The 16,792-nt window shown below is 46.9% G+C and overlaps 1 protein-coding gene across 1 annotated transcript in view; it reads right to left on the reverse strand.

Moving 5' to 3' along the window:
- The window catches only part of MAP3K14 (mitogen-activated protein kinase kinase kinase 14), a 48,945-nt gene extending 37,072 nt beyond the window's left edge, over nt 1-11,873 (reverse strand). Inside the window, exon 1 of the mRNA XM_083582664.1 lies at nt 11,399-11,873. The gene's annotated coding sequence lies outside the window, so the exon portion shown is untranslated. The remainder of the gene's footprint in view (nt 1-11,398) is intronic.
- Between the last annotated feature and the right edge of the window lie 4,919 nt (nt 11,874-16,792).

The raw sequence follows: 16,792 nt of genomic DNA on the forward strand, positions 1-16,792 counted from the left end.
GTCTCACCCTCCCCTGCCTGTATTAGGGAGGCCGCCTCTATGTCTGGAGGCAAAGTGGAAGGCAAGGCCGGCACAGAAGATCTACGCTGTGAGGCTGCAGATAAAGTTAGAGTTGTTTGTTTAGTCCTTCCTCTTCTCCTTGCGCCACTCATTCCAAAGTTATCTGTAATCCAAGGTCAATCCAAGTTGTTCCCATGAGAAAGCAGAGTCCCAGATACAATAGTCAAACAGAGGCCGGGAAAGGGAAAGTAAAACAAAGTCACTGCTGTAAGTCCAAAATCCTCTAGAGGGAGCTTAATACGTCTTCAGGGAAAAGATCAAATCCAAGTTAAACTTATAAATTTAAATCCATGTCCATCGCCTCCACAAAGTATTATTTTTAGCAGAGTAAAACTTAAAGCGAAACAGTGTTTCTTACAGTGCCTTGACTGCAACAGTTTCAAAGTATCCAGTTCCAACTCAGAATGTTTCAAAACCTGAATTCAATGTATCCAAAGTTGCAAACTGGTGCTCATCCAGGCAGCTCCAGCACCAGAGATTCTTATTTATTTTATAATCCACTGGTGCCACAGAAGAAGGATATCAATGCACCCCGAATATAACCAGCAAAAGTCAATAGCTCAAAGTCTTTCACTCAGAAAACTGCTTTAACAGGGTGCCAGCATTTAGTTAACGCATAACTTTTTGTCTCCACTCCTCCTGCTCTTTGCTTAAAGTTCAGTATAGCGGGAGATGGGCTTCCTGCTTATCCTCACTCCGTTTTCAGCCAGATTTCAACTTTTTTAAAAAAGTTTTAAAAGTTTCATAAAGTTCTCAAAAAGTTTCAGAAAGTTGACAAAAGTTTCAGAAAGTTTTCAATGTCCAAATTTACTCACGGGTTGTAGTTTCCAAAGTTCAGAAAAGTTGCAGGAAGAAAGGACAGCGCTGACCGGCAACAGCAACGCGGCTTCACTTCGCTGTTTGCGCAACGACCCACAGCGCCGCTACCCCCTCCGCGATCCGGAGCCCCTTACGGGGTCCCTTCAGCGTTTTGGGGGCTGCTTCTGGCGCCCGCCGGGTCCCGAGACCACAGGCTTCTGCCACCTGTGGTTTTCCTGAATGGGTCTCCGCTTCGCCGTAGCGGACGACCCGTTTACAGCGGAGCTCCCTTCTCCTTACTCGGAGAAGGCAGCCATTACCGGTCGCGCCGCCTCCGGAAGTCGAAAGGCAATGGTTTCTGTGTGTCTGGAGACCCTCATTCTCATGGGGGGAGTCTGGTGCGTCACTTCCCCTCCCAGGAGTTCTCTGCCATCAATGGTCGTTACTTGTAAGGGACACTCTAGTGGCAGGAGGTGTAGCTGGTGCTCCAGCGCGAAATCCTTGCTGAAAAAATTGCAGGAACTGCCTGAATCCAGCAGTGCCTTAACCTTGATTGGGTGCCCATTAGGGAGTTCTAGCACCACCTCTATGGCTATGGCTGCTTGGGGGGGGGGTCTGGCTTGGGCACTTTTACTGGTTGCTGGCCTGGCTGCTGTGCCCGCTGATCGGCAGCCAAGCATTGGCTTTTCCCTGCTCCTTATCTCCCCCCTCCTCACAGCCAGCAGCCCCCACCATTCCTTGCCATGCCTTCCTTTGAGGGCAGACCCTAGCAAAATGTCCTGGCTGTTGGCAGAGGAAACACTTCTTGACTGTTTTCCCCTCCTTTCCCTCCTTCTTTCGAACTTCGCTGGAGTTTGAAACCCCGCGCGCACGCGCTCCCCCAATCTCCATTGGTTCCACTGACTGGGAAGATTGCTCCGGTATTTCAGGAATGCGGTTGTCATGCCAACACTCTCCTCTCCCCTCCCGCTTCTCTAGAGCGCGCGCTTCTTGGCGTACTCCTATCGCAAGTACAGCCTTAGTCAGCTGATCCATCGATTGAGGGCGGGGCGCGCGGGAAAGTTCGTCCTTCACTGAGGGGGATAAGCCTTCCTCAAACAGCATTTGCACTGGTTCCGAGCCCAGTTCCCAACCAAGTCTATGGATAAGCATCGCAAAACGCGACCAGTACTCTCTAACTGACTGGCCCCCTTGCTTGCACGCCATCAGTTCCCTGCGAGTCACACTCTGCTCCACTTGACTTGAGAACATGGCATCCATGGCACCAAAAAAATTCCTAAGGTCCTTTAGGGCAGCATTCTGCGTTGCCATTAATGGCCGGATCCATTCCCTGGCAGCGTCCTGAAGATGCCCGATAACATAAGCGACCCTCTCCCCATCGTCAGCAAAGTCATCATACTGCAGTTCCAGCGCGTACTGTACCTCCGTCCTGAATGCATTGTAATCTCTGGGGTTTCCCCCAAACTTGTGCACCAGTCCCGGTACCTTCCTTGCGATGGGGGTGGGCTTTCCCTGGGCATCCTGAGTCCGCCTTTCATCTAGCCGCGCCGCTAACAGAGCCACCTGCCGTTCCAAATCTCGGTTTCTCTCCTCCAGATTTGGCGCTGCCGCTGCTCCCTCTCCGGCGCCTGCTCCTCCGGTTTGACTCATGATGCTGCCTGTCCTGTCGTTGTGCACAAGCAACGTCAAAGACTGACGGATTGCTGTAAAGGGAATTGCGGGTTGCTCGTGCGTAAGGTGGCTGCTGCTCAAGGCAACGTTGTCTGGCTAAACCTTTCCCTGGCTGGACAGCCCTTTCTCCGTGGCTGTGTCAGTCACTGGCAGAATCCGTCAGTGGGCGTTTCCTGAACTTCTTCCAACATAAAAGCTCTTTGACGCCAAGTCTCCGCCTAGCCTCCCTGCGCAGAAGTCTTCTGCGCAGAGTGGGCGTGGCCAGCGGAGGTCCTGGGCTCTCCCCGCTGGTCTCTGTGGAAGAGTCTTGGAGCCATCTCTCCGAAGTCCTTCCCTGCTCCCCTTTCTTCCTGGTGTCACGCCGATTTCCTTCCCCAAAGGAAGTGTTCTTTCTCTCCCTGCTGGTCCCTTCTCCTGCATCGTTGGGGAGCCTTACCTCCACTCTTGGCTCCGATGGCAGTTCCCTGACAGGTGGAATGGGCTAATTTTTCACAAAAACATGAGAAGGATCGTGCCTGTATGTTTTGCCTCATATCTCAGGTTCTAACTACCACTACTACTATTTCATCTTTATTCATTATATGCCACACATCTGACTGGGCTGCCCCAGCCACTCTGCAAGGCTCCCAACAAAGTATTAAACACACAATAGAACCTCAAACATTAAAAACTTCCCTGCAAATGCTAGGAACTTGCTTAAAAACAAAATGGGGAAACTGAGGGTTATGGTACATGCTGGGGGCAGCAAAGAAGGCTTTCATGGGCTCTATGGTGCCCGTGGGCACGGGATTGGCAATTCCTGTTGAACAGGATGCTTTGGGCAGTGGATAGAAGGCGGCTGTTCCTTCCTGTTCTGGGTGGTGAGAGGGAAGGATAGGCACATTCTCCCTTTCCTTCCCCCACCTCCATTTTCCTTGCTGTGTTGCATCACATTAAAAGGTTCAGGTCTGGGCTGGTTGCCAGTCCTGACTGAGAGCATTATATTGCTATTTAGCGTGGGCGGGTGGGTAGGGGAAGACTCTGGGGAATAAGAAACCAGGAAAGGCATTCAGGGAAGTGGGGACAGTTCTCCTATAGCATGTGAGGAGGAGCTTTTAAAAATCTCGTGGCACATTCCTCCTCCAGACTTCACTTTCAGGGCATGCATTTTTAGGGAGGCCAGTTGTCTCCACCCTCCCACCCCCGGTCTTCCATCTTCTCAAATGATGCCCTAATACTCCATGACTCAAATGCTCTCAACCAGACCTTCCATCTCTCTCCCCACCCCCACCCCCTTTCTGTCCTTCAACATTCACTGTTTGAACCAATTTAGACCTATCGACTAAATTGGAAAGCTCACACAGTGTGCTATATGTTTGGTTCCTTTCAGACCCCTCCAGACCCACCCCCCAACAGTGCAAACATGAGAATATAGTGGAGAAATAAAGCAAGGATTTTAATGCAGCTGTGACTGGGCATCAGTGATGGGTCATCTTCCCTGCAAACGAGGGGGAAAGTGAGGCTTGTCACCAAATACTGATGGGCATTTTGAGCTATGTCTTGCGCGAAGTGTTTCAGTGCAGAGATAACATTAAGGTTTTTTTATATTCCATATTTGGTAGCTTTCAATGGCATACAGCTCTGAACTTTGGACTAAGCGAGCAGACTCTCCACGACAGGGAAAGGAACTGCGGGGCACACTGCTCTCTTAGCAACAATCCAACACCCAGCCTCTTGACAACAGAGAATCCTATTCCTGTTTCGCAAGGCTCTTTCGTGGCAGGGTGCCGGCCAGTTTTCCGCCTCTCCTTTGAGCTTCACGCTAGCAAAGGGCACTTCCCTGTGCTTCTGATGAGCCAGAAGCAGAATGGGGGAACCTCCGGACACTGCACCCAACTGGAGTGGATCTTGCAAGAGACGGTGTCCTGTCTCCAGCTTGCAAGCCTTGCCCAGGCTGGGCACCCCTGTCTCCAACCACTTCCCAGCACAGGCAGGTTTCCAGACAGGCAGAGGTGGTGTCGGCTGGCTGGGGAGGGTGTGGCAGAGGCTCAATGAAGGGCTGCACACACATTTTCTCAGTGCTCCTTCCTCCTGACCACATACACAGTACATCCTTTTTTCTGTTTTTAGGAAGTCTGTCCTCTTTAGGCAGTTGTTGTTTTTTTTTTTAATGCACTTCTGCAAACCTTGGGGTTCCCTCAAACAAGGAAGATACCTCTGTTTTTTCACTGGCCCTATTTTGGCTACAAAGCTGTTATTGGGGGAGCGGTTTAGTCCCGTATTGTTTATTCTTATTTAAACAGTTTATATATCCCTTAACTCCCAAGGTTAATAAGTGGTTTATAAAGACGCAGTGCAAAAAAAGGAAGAAATCAAAACTATAACATCTCCATTAAAGTGCCTGGTGGATGTTTGGTAGGGAGGGGGACTGTCTGACTTCAACTGGAAGCGAGTTCCATAAAATTGTGTCCTCAATACTAAACTCACCCCCAAAAACATTGGTGATCAGGCAGGGATGTAAGAGATTGGGCAGTCCTTGCAGTATCCTGAACCCAAATTGTAAAGGGCCTTGCAAATTAATACAAGCACCTTGAACCTGGCCTGGTAGCATATAGATTTTTGTTGTTGTATGTGGGGTGTTGTTGTTTTTTAGTCTCTATAAAATTTATTTAATTTTCAGATTTTGAAATTTACAAAAATGGTCCTGGATACAATGATGGTCTGTGGGATCAAAAGCCACAGAGAAAATGAGAAGCAGAGTCAAACTCCAGCCATAATCCTGCCCTTGCCTTTACCTGACCGTCAACGCTTACCTTTCCACAGACTTCTTACGATTATTGTTTAGTAGACCATTTTAAACCTGCCTTTTAACTTCAAAACATGCCCAAAGAAGTTCACAATATAAATGAAATTAAAAATAAGAGCAGAAGTAAAATAATTTTAATTTTTAAAGAAATCCGCAGATAAAAACAAATTCAGATTAAAATGATGGGACAAAATGCTCCACACACTGGGGGAAATATCAAATGCTTGCCAGAAAAAGAAGTCTTCACACCTAGGCACCTTTCCACCTGTGACCAACACCCTTGGCCCTGCTGAACTTACTGCTTCAAGGTCACAGCTCACCTTGATTGTTCTCTCTTCTGCCTCCCAAGGCTGCCTCTTGGCTTTGCACCAAGTGACAGCCTCTGTCTGAGAGCCTGCTTCTGCTGCCATCTCTGTTCCTGTAATGAACGCCCACGGCCCATTTCCCAACACTGATAATGCACTCTGGGCAGGATCTCTTCCCGTGTTCTAATTGCAAAGCTACCAGGTATGAATGGGGAATCAGCTCGGCCTTTTTTCCACTGAAGTTTGCCTCAAGTGTTTCCAAGCACACTTCGTGCAAGGATTCCCTTCTGTATTTTGAGAAGGGAGAAGTTAGGCCTCAAAAGTGAAACCAAGTCATCTGATTGCCATATAGTTGCAGGGGGAAGCGGTGAGGTTCTCACAAATCACCACTTCGTTTTAGTAAGGCCTCAAGCCTCATCTTCCTGAAAGAGAACAGGATGCAAAGGCCCTCCTTGTTAAAAAAATATTTAGCTGCCCTTCCTGAACCTATTCAGGAAGATACAACGAACAATAGGGCGCTGTTTCGGGGGTGACCTTATCCGCAGCAGGGAAGAAAGGCTGCTTCCTCTCTGCGAGATGCTTTTTACCCAAAACCGAAAGTCATTGTTCCTTGTCCCAAGGTAACCCCTGCCTACCCAAACAAAGAACCCTAAGGTGCCTGAGCTACATATTCATGTGTCAAAAGAAAGAAATAAAACACTTGTGGCACTTTAGAAGTGCTAACAGACTGATGAAGAGGTGGGCAACCTATCGGTCCATGGTGTGGATAATCTGCCTGATGTCAGCATCCAGATAGAGACAAGGATGGGCAGAAATGCAGACAAAAGTGATCTGGATGAACACATCCAGAATCAGAGATCGGAGAGGTTTGCATTTAAAATGCTAGACAACTGCATCCACACTTCCTGAAAAAATACAGGTGGCGACCATTTTACTTGCATTCAACTGATGCACGGGTCGTTTTGGAACTGGAAGAGGGCATAACGGGGCAGGCTTATGCATGCTCCACTAAATCATGTGAATGCCCAGAATGCTGCCCCTGCACAAATGGGGAGTTGCCTGTACGCAAATCAAAGCACAGTCACCCTTCAGCATTTGCACTTCTTTGAACTTGCAGTTCTCTAACTAATCCTCAGTTATTATTTTTTACAAGACTATGTGTATTAGGGGAAAGTGTGCATTGCAAGGATGCATGTTGTAAAAATGCATTATATCAAGGAAACTGCTTGCAGAAGTGTGTGCGTTTGTGTGTTAGGAGAAATGTACACCAAAATTATGGCAATTTTTTGGTGAGGAGGTTCCTTTTCCAGGTCAAAACTGATGTGCAATTGTAAAGAACAAACCTAAAACTGGAAAAATGATAAAACAGATAAACCAAAACCAACAAATTGATCTATTAACCCTAACTGGATTAAAGTTTGTCCTGTTAAGAAAGAGGTTGCTCCATTTCATTTTTACTTAAAATAACAGCAACCATGGTACGTGGGAAAATGGTATGTTAGTCTTTTCTCATCACACCACAGACTCAATGAAAGCTGCCCCTCCCAGAGCTGTTCCTCATCATGGCAACTATTTGATTGCAGGAGAAAACCAAACCACACATTTAACATAGTGTATAGTTTGGCCCTGAGTCTACAAGGACCATGTGCTGCTAGCATCCCATTGCTGCATTATTAATCAAGATATGGAAGCTGAATTTGCAAACCATCAATTCTGGAATACAGTACTGTATGTGCTTCCCAGCCTGTGTTGCATTTTTAATTTTACACATCTCAGACAGAAGCAGGCAGGAAACATCTGGCAAGCAACCACAGCAGCAGCTGTCCATTCATCACCAATGAGGTATTTGAAACTTGTGTTTGTATCCCCGCCCCCCTTAAGAGAAAATGTTTCATTCCAGAGTACAGTAATACAAACAATTTGTACCTTGTGTCTATCTTGGCAAAACTGCATCTCAAGCGTCAGCAATTTAAACACTGAGGATTGCTTTAAGCCAGTCACAGGGTGTTCCAAAAAACTACAATTTCATCTTTAATACACAGTGGACTTGAACCCATGAAACCTTATGCAGCAATAAAAGTCTTTAAGGTGCTGTAGGATTCTTTGTTGTTTTAACCCTAGGTTTGTAAACAATTGATCACCTGGGTGATCAGGAATTGTCTCCAAGCAACCAAGTGGGGAAGAGTTTGTAAACTGAAAGAGAATTAGTTTGTTTTCATCTTCAAAGAAGATATGTGTCAGCTGGTGACTTATTTACAAGACTAAACCATATTCCAAATTTCTCAAAATACATCCTGTAATGCTAAGGAGAAGCACCAAGCAGACACAGTAGATGCTGGATTTTAATATACACAGGAAAGCTTAAACTGCTATTAGTAATATTTTAAGACTATTACATTTACAGTTTTGTTTTTTAAATGCAAATAAGGATTGGCATGTCTTTTCATTGCACAGCACGTTGCCACATATTTGTAGGGGGAAATGCATGGAACTGGAAGCCAAGAGAATATCAACCTGTTAGACTCAGACTGACTGGACATCACACCCACAGGAAGAAAAACAAAGTATAATAAGCCACTGAAGCTTCAACCACAAGAGCATAAGAGGAGGCTTCTGGGCCATCCCATCCAGTCCAACATCCTGTTCTCACAGTGGCCAACCAGATGCCCATGGGAAACCCACATGCACAGGAGCATTCTCCCCGCTTGAGGTTTCCAGAAACTGCTATTCAGAAACATCATAACTGCCTCCAACCACAAACCACAGAAACCCTACCAAGCCCTTCTGTGGTCTCTGAAACTCTACCAGACACTATCCAGACCATATTACCACTTCAGCATTAACTTTGATAGAGTTTTGTCCACACTGAACAAAAATGCACTTCTGTCCTTATGCTACAGCAAAGTTATGAAACTCAAAGGTCCGTACATTTTTTTGCTGGCCTTGGTAGCAAAGGCAAGACCTGTTATCGTTAGGATCCATCCCTCGCCAAAGGGCACAATTTTCTATGCCTGCTTGCCGAAAAGCCGCATTATGTTCTATGGGGCTTACACACCTAGGTACCTGTGTACAGGATTGCAGTCCTGACCTCACACTGCACCTCCATGGGATGTCAAGGACAATTCCCCTTCTGCAGCTCTAAACCTTAGGTGCTGGGGGAAGGGATTACAGTGGTACCTCAGTTTAAGAACAGTCCTGTTTAAAATGATTCGGTTTACGAACTCCGCAAAACCATAAGTAGTGTCCCAGTTTAAGAACTTTACCTCGATCTAAGAACGGAATCCGAACGGTGGAAGGGCACCAGCGGCGGCAGGTCTCATTAGGGAAAGCGAGCCTCAGTTTAAGAATGGTTTTAGTTTAAGAACGGACTTCCAGAATGGATTAGGTTCATAAACGTACCACTGTATTATTAGTAGTAATAGTAACAGCAGTATACCACCCTGTACCTGTAGATCTCAGGGCAGTTCACAACATAAAATCACAATATGAACACAAAATACATGATAAAAATAGAAACAAAAACAACCCAATAATCCACAACACAAAGCAGCCAGTCCCAACTTTCCTCGCTAGGTTGTAGACATAAAGTAAAGCAAGCATCTTTTCTATCACTACGCTGAGCTCTCTGAAGGTCAGTGCAATTGAAGGGGTGATTTCTCTACCCACCCACCCAAGTTTCCAAGCTAGAGGGGAATGTTGGGGCTCCCCTTGCCATCGCTGCCTTTGGGCAAAAACTACTGTGGCAAGAATGGCAAACAGAAATGTAAATCCTAGGGAGAGAGATGCATCTACCTCTTCCAATGACACTCCTCCTCAAACTTACGACCTTTTTTCTTTTGATAGGTCTTTGGCCCAATTGACAATGCCTGCCTCCCCTGTTTTAGTGGCTGTGTTAACTGCTACACTTTGCCTAATTTTCTTGAATGCATTTATTTTTAATTTTGATTTAATCTATATTAGACATTTCTAAAAGAAACTGAAAGCCAAGGTAAAATGCTTTATAACTATCAGACCTCACATTTCTGGTGTAGAGCCTGGCAGGCTACTAGCTTGCTATTTGAAAGCTACTGTAGACAAGAAGAAGCCTGTTAGTCCTGGATGAAAAGAGCTGCTAGACGAAGGCATATGGGCTATGCTGTTACGTTTGGGCTAAGTAAGTTAAACCAAACAAGGTGTGTGCAGGTATCCTGGGAAAGGGCAAGTAAAGGTTCAAAGCACACAGGAAATAAACTCCTTACATGCTGCTCACCAAGGCTTACTGGGAGGCATAACTTGCTACGTGCTGGAAGGTGCATTCAAGCTTATTTTCCTTTTTCCATCCCATCCTTCCTCCAAGTTCTCACAGTGGCACACATACACCCCTGCAAGGTAGGTCAGGCTGAGAGAAACCCACGTGGCCCAGGGTCATCCTTTAGGGCTTTGAAACCAGTCAACCCAAGCCCACTGCAGTCATTACATCTTGCAAGGATAATACCCAGTGGTTTATTTACAAAGCACTTTGTACACTCCTCTTGAGTGCCCAATAAGGTGCTGAGCGGGGAGAAGAGACCTATCTATCTATACAAAACATGCATACTGTGGGGGGGGGGGGCAACAAGTAGCAAAACTTTCAGGCAAAGCAGAAAACAGCCTGCCAGCTTTTTAATTCTGTCAGCTTCCTCCCAATTTTAATTCTGTTAACTTGGCTGACAGCTCCATCACAGAGCAGAAGACTCTTAAATCTCAGGGCCGTGGGTTCAAGTTCCACACTGGGCGAAAAAATCCTGCCTTGCAGGGGATGGAACTAGATGATCCTCAGGGGTCACTTCCAACTCTATAAATAGTCAATGGTTCTAAATTCTCAACGATGGGATATTAGCTCTGCCCAAGGCATGACAGAGAACACCGGGAAAAGATAGACATAATATTTTGCAAGGACAGGAAGAAACATCACAGACAGAATAATTGCCACACACAGGAAGAACAAGGATATAGTTTGAATGCTTCACCTGCAGGTTTATAAATCATTTAATGTGTCCATACAAATGGAAGTTGTTAATACTGGAGTTGTTGTATAAGGGATTGCTATTTTGACTGGAGTGTAATTGAAATTAATAAGATTTTGGAACGCAGAAATAAAGTAAATCATCAAACCATCAATTCTAGCATGCAGGGGGAGACACCGAAATTATATGATTTGGCATCTGAATGATTGGTACTAGTAATTGTATTCTAATTTGGCATTGCTATAATGAGGCTATTATTGGATTATTGTAATTGAAACCTAATAAAAATTATTATTTTTTTTTTAAAAAACGATTCTAAATTCTCATCCAGAGACACTTAGGAGGTGGGAACGAGAAACGGCCACGCTAGGCAAGCAATAGGTGCAGAAAATTAGGACTCCGCACCTGGCACGGGGCGGGGGGGTTAGCTTGAGAGAGCTGCGGTCCTTCCTCCAGAGACTACAACTCCCATCATCCTCGGCCGCCGACCGGCGCTGCTTTCGCACAGGATGGAGGAAAAAGAAGTCTAGAGGAAGTTTTGGCTGAGGAGCGCAGAACATATATACACATACACACATATGAACATACCCCTCTAAGCCGCAAATGGCGGGACCGGGCTGAGGGCTGAAGAGACGAGGGGCAAACCAGCGGGAGAAAATAAGGGTTTTTTTGTGGGGGGAGAAACAGCACTCTCCCCCCCCCCCCGCGCACACGGGAGAAGCAGCAGCAGCAGCTTCAGGAAACCCAAACACACCCCTTTAAAAAGCAAGGTGCGGCACAAACCAGAAACCCACCTGTCGCGGGGCTGGGGGGAGAAGAGAAAAGAACCACAGCAGGCACTTCCGGCCTCCTTCCCTCCTCAGGCACGGACTGACAGGAAGCTTAAAAGCGGACGCCTCAGGGCGGAGGGGCAGAGCCGGCCCCGCCCCGCCATCCCGCCTCCGCCCAATCAGACGCCGCTATTTCCTCGAAGCCACGCCCACTTTCTCCCACGCTTCCTCGCGCCTTCCCCCACCTCCCCACTCTCAGGGGAGGGGGGGTGGGACAAAATGGCTTCAGGGATAAGCCACGCCCAGGCGGCGAGCAAGGCCGGCGGTGACGTCACCCGCGCGGGCCTGTTCCTCCTCCCGCCCCTTTCAAGGCCCTCCAATAACGCTTCCTCCTTTCTTTCTGTCTCTTTCTGATTGGTTCCCGGGAGCTGCCCGTGATTTCCTATAACTACTTTGGCTGCGGGAAAACGCAGTACGGTAGTAAGAAGTAGATGAAGTGCTGTTTTCCTAAAAAAATGTTTAGGGGTGCTCTCATTTTGACTCAAGACAATCACCATTTTATAGTTCAAATCGGGAAAAATAAATACAGTAAATGAACAAAAGTACAAATATTGACAAAATGTTTAGGGGTCTGCGTCCCCCTAGGAAAAAACCCAATAAAATAATAATGGCTTGAGAGCGTTATATCCGGCTGGATCTTTTTCAATAAATGTTTTCTCGCCGGGTGTGACTCGAATTCAGAATGGGAGTGGCAAGATGTTTGTCTTTCCCAGCATACACACACAAATTACTATGTAAGACAGTAAATCTGTTAAACAAAAATGACAAGCAAGGACTGAATGATGACTTGCACATGTAAGCGTATGGTCTCAAACTGACTTTCTCTTATATGCTGCTTTATTGCGACAATGGCGACTGTTACTACTGATCCTAAGCTTAGTTGCCCAGCCCTGCTTCGGATCCACCACCAACTCCTGTCCCTTCCCGAACCCACAGCTCTCAACTGCCTCACCTGCAACATTCAAAGCCTCATCCAATCTTCACTCACCTCCAGCATTCCACCCTCACTCTTCCCCCCTCCATCCCTCCCTCCTTAACGTTCCCTTAATAATTCCAATACAATCACCTTCGTCACCCTGTTACACTGGTTTTCAACCAGTGAGCCGTGGCACCCTGGGGTGACTTCCACGATCGTTCAGGTGAAGCCTGAGTGGCTGTCCTTTCATTAACCTGCAGCCCAGATCTTCCTGCTTTCTCTCTCTTTCTCTCCGAGGCACATTGAGGGAGAGCCGGCAGCTTTAACTTGCAGCCCGTTATCTTCCTGCATCTCTTCCCTACCGCCCCCCCCCCGTTTATCTTCTTAAAATATCCCCCCCACCACGAAAAAATCCTCCCCAGCTTCAGTAACTAACAGTTCCTCGGTTTTACATAAAGGGCTTCAGAAATAATTAAGCAGTTTGATGGTGTGTGTGCCTGGGTGGATGTGTTCTATAAGGAGGAATTTAAAAATAACTCTGAAAGTGGGGTCTTTTATGTTTCTCCTCCTACCCCAAACATCCCTTCCCCCATTTCTTCTCTACCTACCCTGCAGGTAACCCCCACCCACCTTAACAGTTATCCAGCTTTGTTAGGGTTGCCATATTTCAAAAAGTAAAAACCAGGACACCCCAAAGTTGTTGAGGTTTGACTTGTCTAAGATCCAGGACAAGGCACCGCCTTTCAGAAATTCCGCCTAAACGTCAATTCCATCTGGGAAATCCCAGTAATGGCAGCCCTAATTGTGGGGACAGGCACAGAATGTTGCGGTAAAGGACCATGTCTGCATGTGTGTCCTGTGCTGTGTGTTTGTTGCTTTCCTACCCCGCAATAAGAAAGCATTTCTGCTGCTGATCTTAATCTTGTTTTGCCCTCTCCACCCCCAGATACACTCTAATTTCGGGAAAGCCTGGGGCTGCTGTATGAAGTATGTCAGCTCAGCCCTTAGCAGTGTGCTCTCACTTTACGCACATGCCCACTGGCTGTTACAAGACAATAATAATAATAATAATAATAATAATAATAATAATAATAATAATACTTTTATTTATACCCCACTCATCTGGCTAGGTTACCCCAGCCACTCTGGGCAGCTAAAGGATGGAGGGGGGACCTAAGATGCACTATGATCTCAACCCACTACACTTTGACACCCCCCTTTATTTTTTATTATTAATGCAGCTGCCTGACAACCCAGCAGCCTGGCCTCTGTTTTCCAGCTGATGTCACAATGGGCAGGTTTGCAAGCAGGCATCATATTGCCCTGAGAGAGGGATGCCTGTCAGTCTGATGGTGATACACTTGCCAAGGCAAGTGCTGCCCATAAGTGATAATGAGCAGGAACTGTGAAGGTAAGAGGAGCTCAGATGCCGGGTTCTTGAGCTGGGGAGGGACCCTGTGCATTGGAAATGGAAAACCAGGAGGGTGTTGAGTGTCACAGGATTGCGCCTTGACTTCAAGGGGAATGTTGGGCAGATGGGTTTTGCTCGTGTTCAAGTACTAAGATTGCCACACAGGTTTTCCCACATACTGGATGACAGGAAGGGACTCCCCTGAGAACTGTGCCAGGCAAGGAATCTCTGGGCTGGCTTATGAAAACCACACCTGATTGAGCACTGATTGAGTCCATTAAGCTAAGATGTAATGAATTTAAAATAGAGGAGTAATATGATGAATATTTATGAACACAATGTTAGAGTTTTAAGATAGCAAGAATGATATGCATGTGACTGAAGGAAGTCACATGGGTATTTGGGTAAATGGTGAGCTGGGTATAGGGTTTAGGGTTAGATGTGGGGAATCCGTATATATAATATTATATATGTAATGTATAATGTTGAAAATGTACGGCAACTAACATGTAAAATAAATAAATGGTGGGGGGATGAGGAGGGGAAAAAACACACACCTGTGCTTCCTAGGCACATGAGCCCAATGGAAATGTGCTTGAGCCCTAAAAGTATGTTGTGTACACAGTCTATGGTTTTAAGGGAAAGGCCTCTAACGGGCTTTAGCTTGCACAGGACAGGAGCGTAGTGAGATTTATTTTGTATTATCTGTTTGCACCATCACTGTGTGCGACCCTTTACAAAGAGGCTGCTGTCCTGAGCGGCTTAAAATCTTTAATTTGGCACAGGGAAGCAACAGGGAAAGGTTGAAGGTCCAAGGTTGGCTCCCGTGTCCTGCCAGGGTCTGTGAGTTTAGACTTCTGGGTTCCCTGGCATTTCCCATATATGATCTCTTTCTTTGCTTTTATTTTCCTTTCTGTCTCCTAGGTCATAAGGCATGAAGGTGAGAGAAGCTGCTGTGGCGGCATGGACAAGCTGAGAAAGGGGAGGCCGCCATACTTCAAAGTGGCATTTCGCAGGTGACGGGCACTGTGATATTTGCAGCAGGGAGAGAGTTTTGCTGCATGGTTCCCTTTCCGAGCTTAGCCCCATTTCACAGCCATCACCAGGAGCCACTCTGTCCCTGTGCAGCTGCCGCTCAAGGTTGCTGCAAACACCTGGGTTGGGCCACTGTTTCCTTCTGATTCTCTGCATGGACGTGTTCATAGAGGGTGGGACTGCAGCAAAGAGCCCCTTAGCAGCAGAGATGCTTTGCTTGCAGAAGATTCAACCCTTTGCATGAAGCGTCAGGTAGCAGATTGTGGAAAGATTTCTACCCAGTGGTGGCTCGTGCCCACTGTGGTTTTCCCATTCACATGTGCAAGCCTTCACTTGAAGCTGCAGTCATATATGAAGCAGTCTCCTCATCTGAACATCAGCTGCCGTTACAAGTTGAGCGTAACTGGAGAATGGAAGAAATAGAACCTTTCTGCATGAGATCAGAAAGGAAGGACTCTAGTTCCTTGAGAAGTTAGTCAGCTAGGCTTCCTTTGGAAGTTATGGCATGTTAATTCCGTTGGATATCCAATCCCCACATATACCAGGAAGATACTATATCCTGCTTCCTTTGTGGGGCCATGCTTCCAGAGAATGGTCTCAGTCTCCAGCTCCCAAGATGACGGAGAAGACGACAACCAAGCCATCCATGCAGTTATTGGCTGCCATTTCTGGATGCTAGCGAATCCCGAAGGAATCTTTGAAGAAAAATCTTGATCCTCGTGCCTCTTCTCCACTGCCCCTTCTCTGTGTGGGCATGGCTCCTTCTCTGACTTCTGCTGCAACCAGATCTTTGGTCCAGAAGCAGTGGCTCAACTTTTCTCTTCTGAAGACAACAGTGGGGAACCCAGCCAAGCTAGATAGCCAACCATCTCAAGGAGGAAACATTGCCTTCTGAGTGAAACCGTCCAGGATGTAGCAGAGCCTACCCCATTTGCACAAAACTGGGGAAAGGCCCTGAGTTCAGGTAAGAGGAAATGCTTCCTTCCCTCCGTTTGCTTTGCAGCAAGGGAAAGCAGCAGCCTTGCTTTGGGAACCACCTCTGTTGTCCCATCCTCATCCTGGGAGAGACTGGAGCCCAGAAGAAGGACACCGGACTCAGAGGTACTGGGGCAGGAGGAAGGAGCGGGTCCTTTTGAAACACATAAGAAGAGCCTGCTGGATCAGGCCCATGGCCCAACTGCTCCAGTATCCTCCTATCCCCATGGCTACCCAGATCCATGGGGAAAACCTGTAAGAACCCTCTTTCCAGCTATGACTTCCAGCAACTGCTATTCAAAAGCATTACTGAAAGGTTGCCCTTTCTGGATCCCAGCACAGCCCTTCCATGTCCGCGAAGGAATCTGCATGGAAACAGCTTTATGTCTGCACATCTTTCCCGCTACCCCTTGTCCTCAAGGGCATGGTGCCTTCCCATCTGCGGCACCCAGATCTTTGGTGCAGCACTTGGCCCCTGCACCCTTACTAAAAGGACACCTCCGACGTTGGCACAAAAAAGTACTCCCTTTATAGACATAGCTGTCAACCTTCCCTTTTTTTTGCGGGAAATTCCCTTATTCCAGCGCCGTTTCCCGCTATCCCAGATTGTTAGTTATCCCGTTAGTTATCCCGTAGACTGTCCCCGGGACAGGTGAGGCTGCTGATCCCTGATTTTCAAATCTGAAAGTTGACAGCTATGTTTATAGAGGTGCACCGTTGAAATAATATAGGTTTGTGCATGTAATATGTGTATCAGAATGAAACATCAGGAAACCCTTTGCTCTGGAGGAAGATCTCTGTGTGTGGAGAGAAACACTCGCTTGAGTGCTCGTTTCTGGGTGGATTTCCCCTTTGTCTAGTCCTCCCCTTCATCCTATTTGCTGGATCGTATTTCTGAGCAAATTTTTTCACACACACACTCTTGTCTGACCCTCCCTCCTCCCAGCTTTTTCATTTCTACTTCATTATTTTTGCATTTCTCTCCTCTCCCCACCGCCTGTCATCTGGGGAAGGGAACAGT

This window comes from Podarcis filfolensis, assembly GCF_964270895.1.
Source record: "Podarcis filfolensis genome assembly, chromosome: 13".
Classification (NCBI taxonomy): domain Eukaryota; kingdom Metazoa; phylum Chordata; class Lepidosauria; order Squamata; family Lacertidae; genus Podarcis; species Podarcis filfolensis.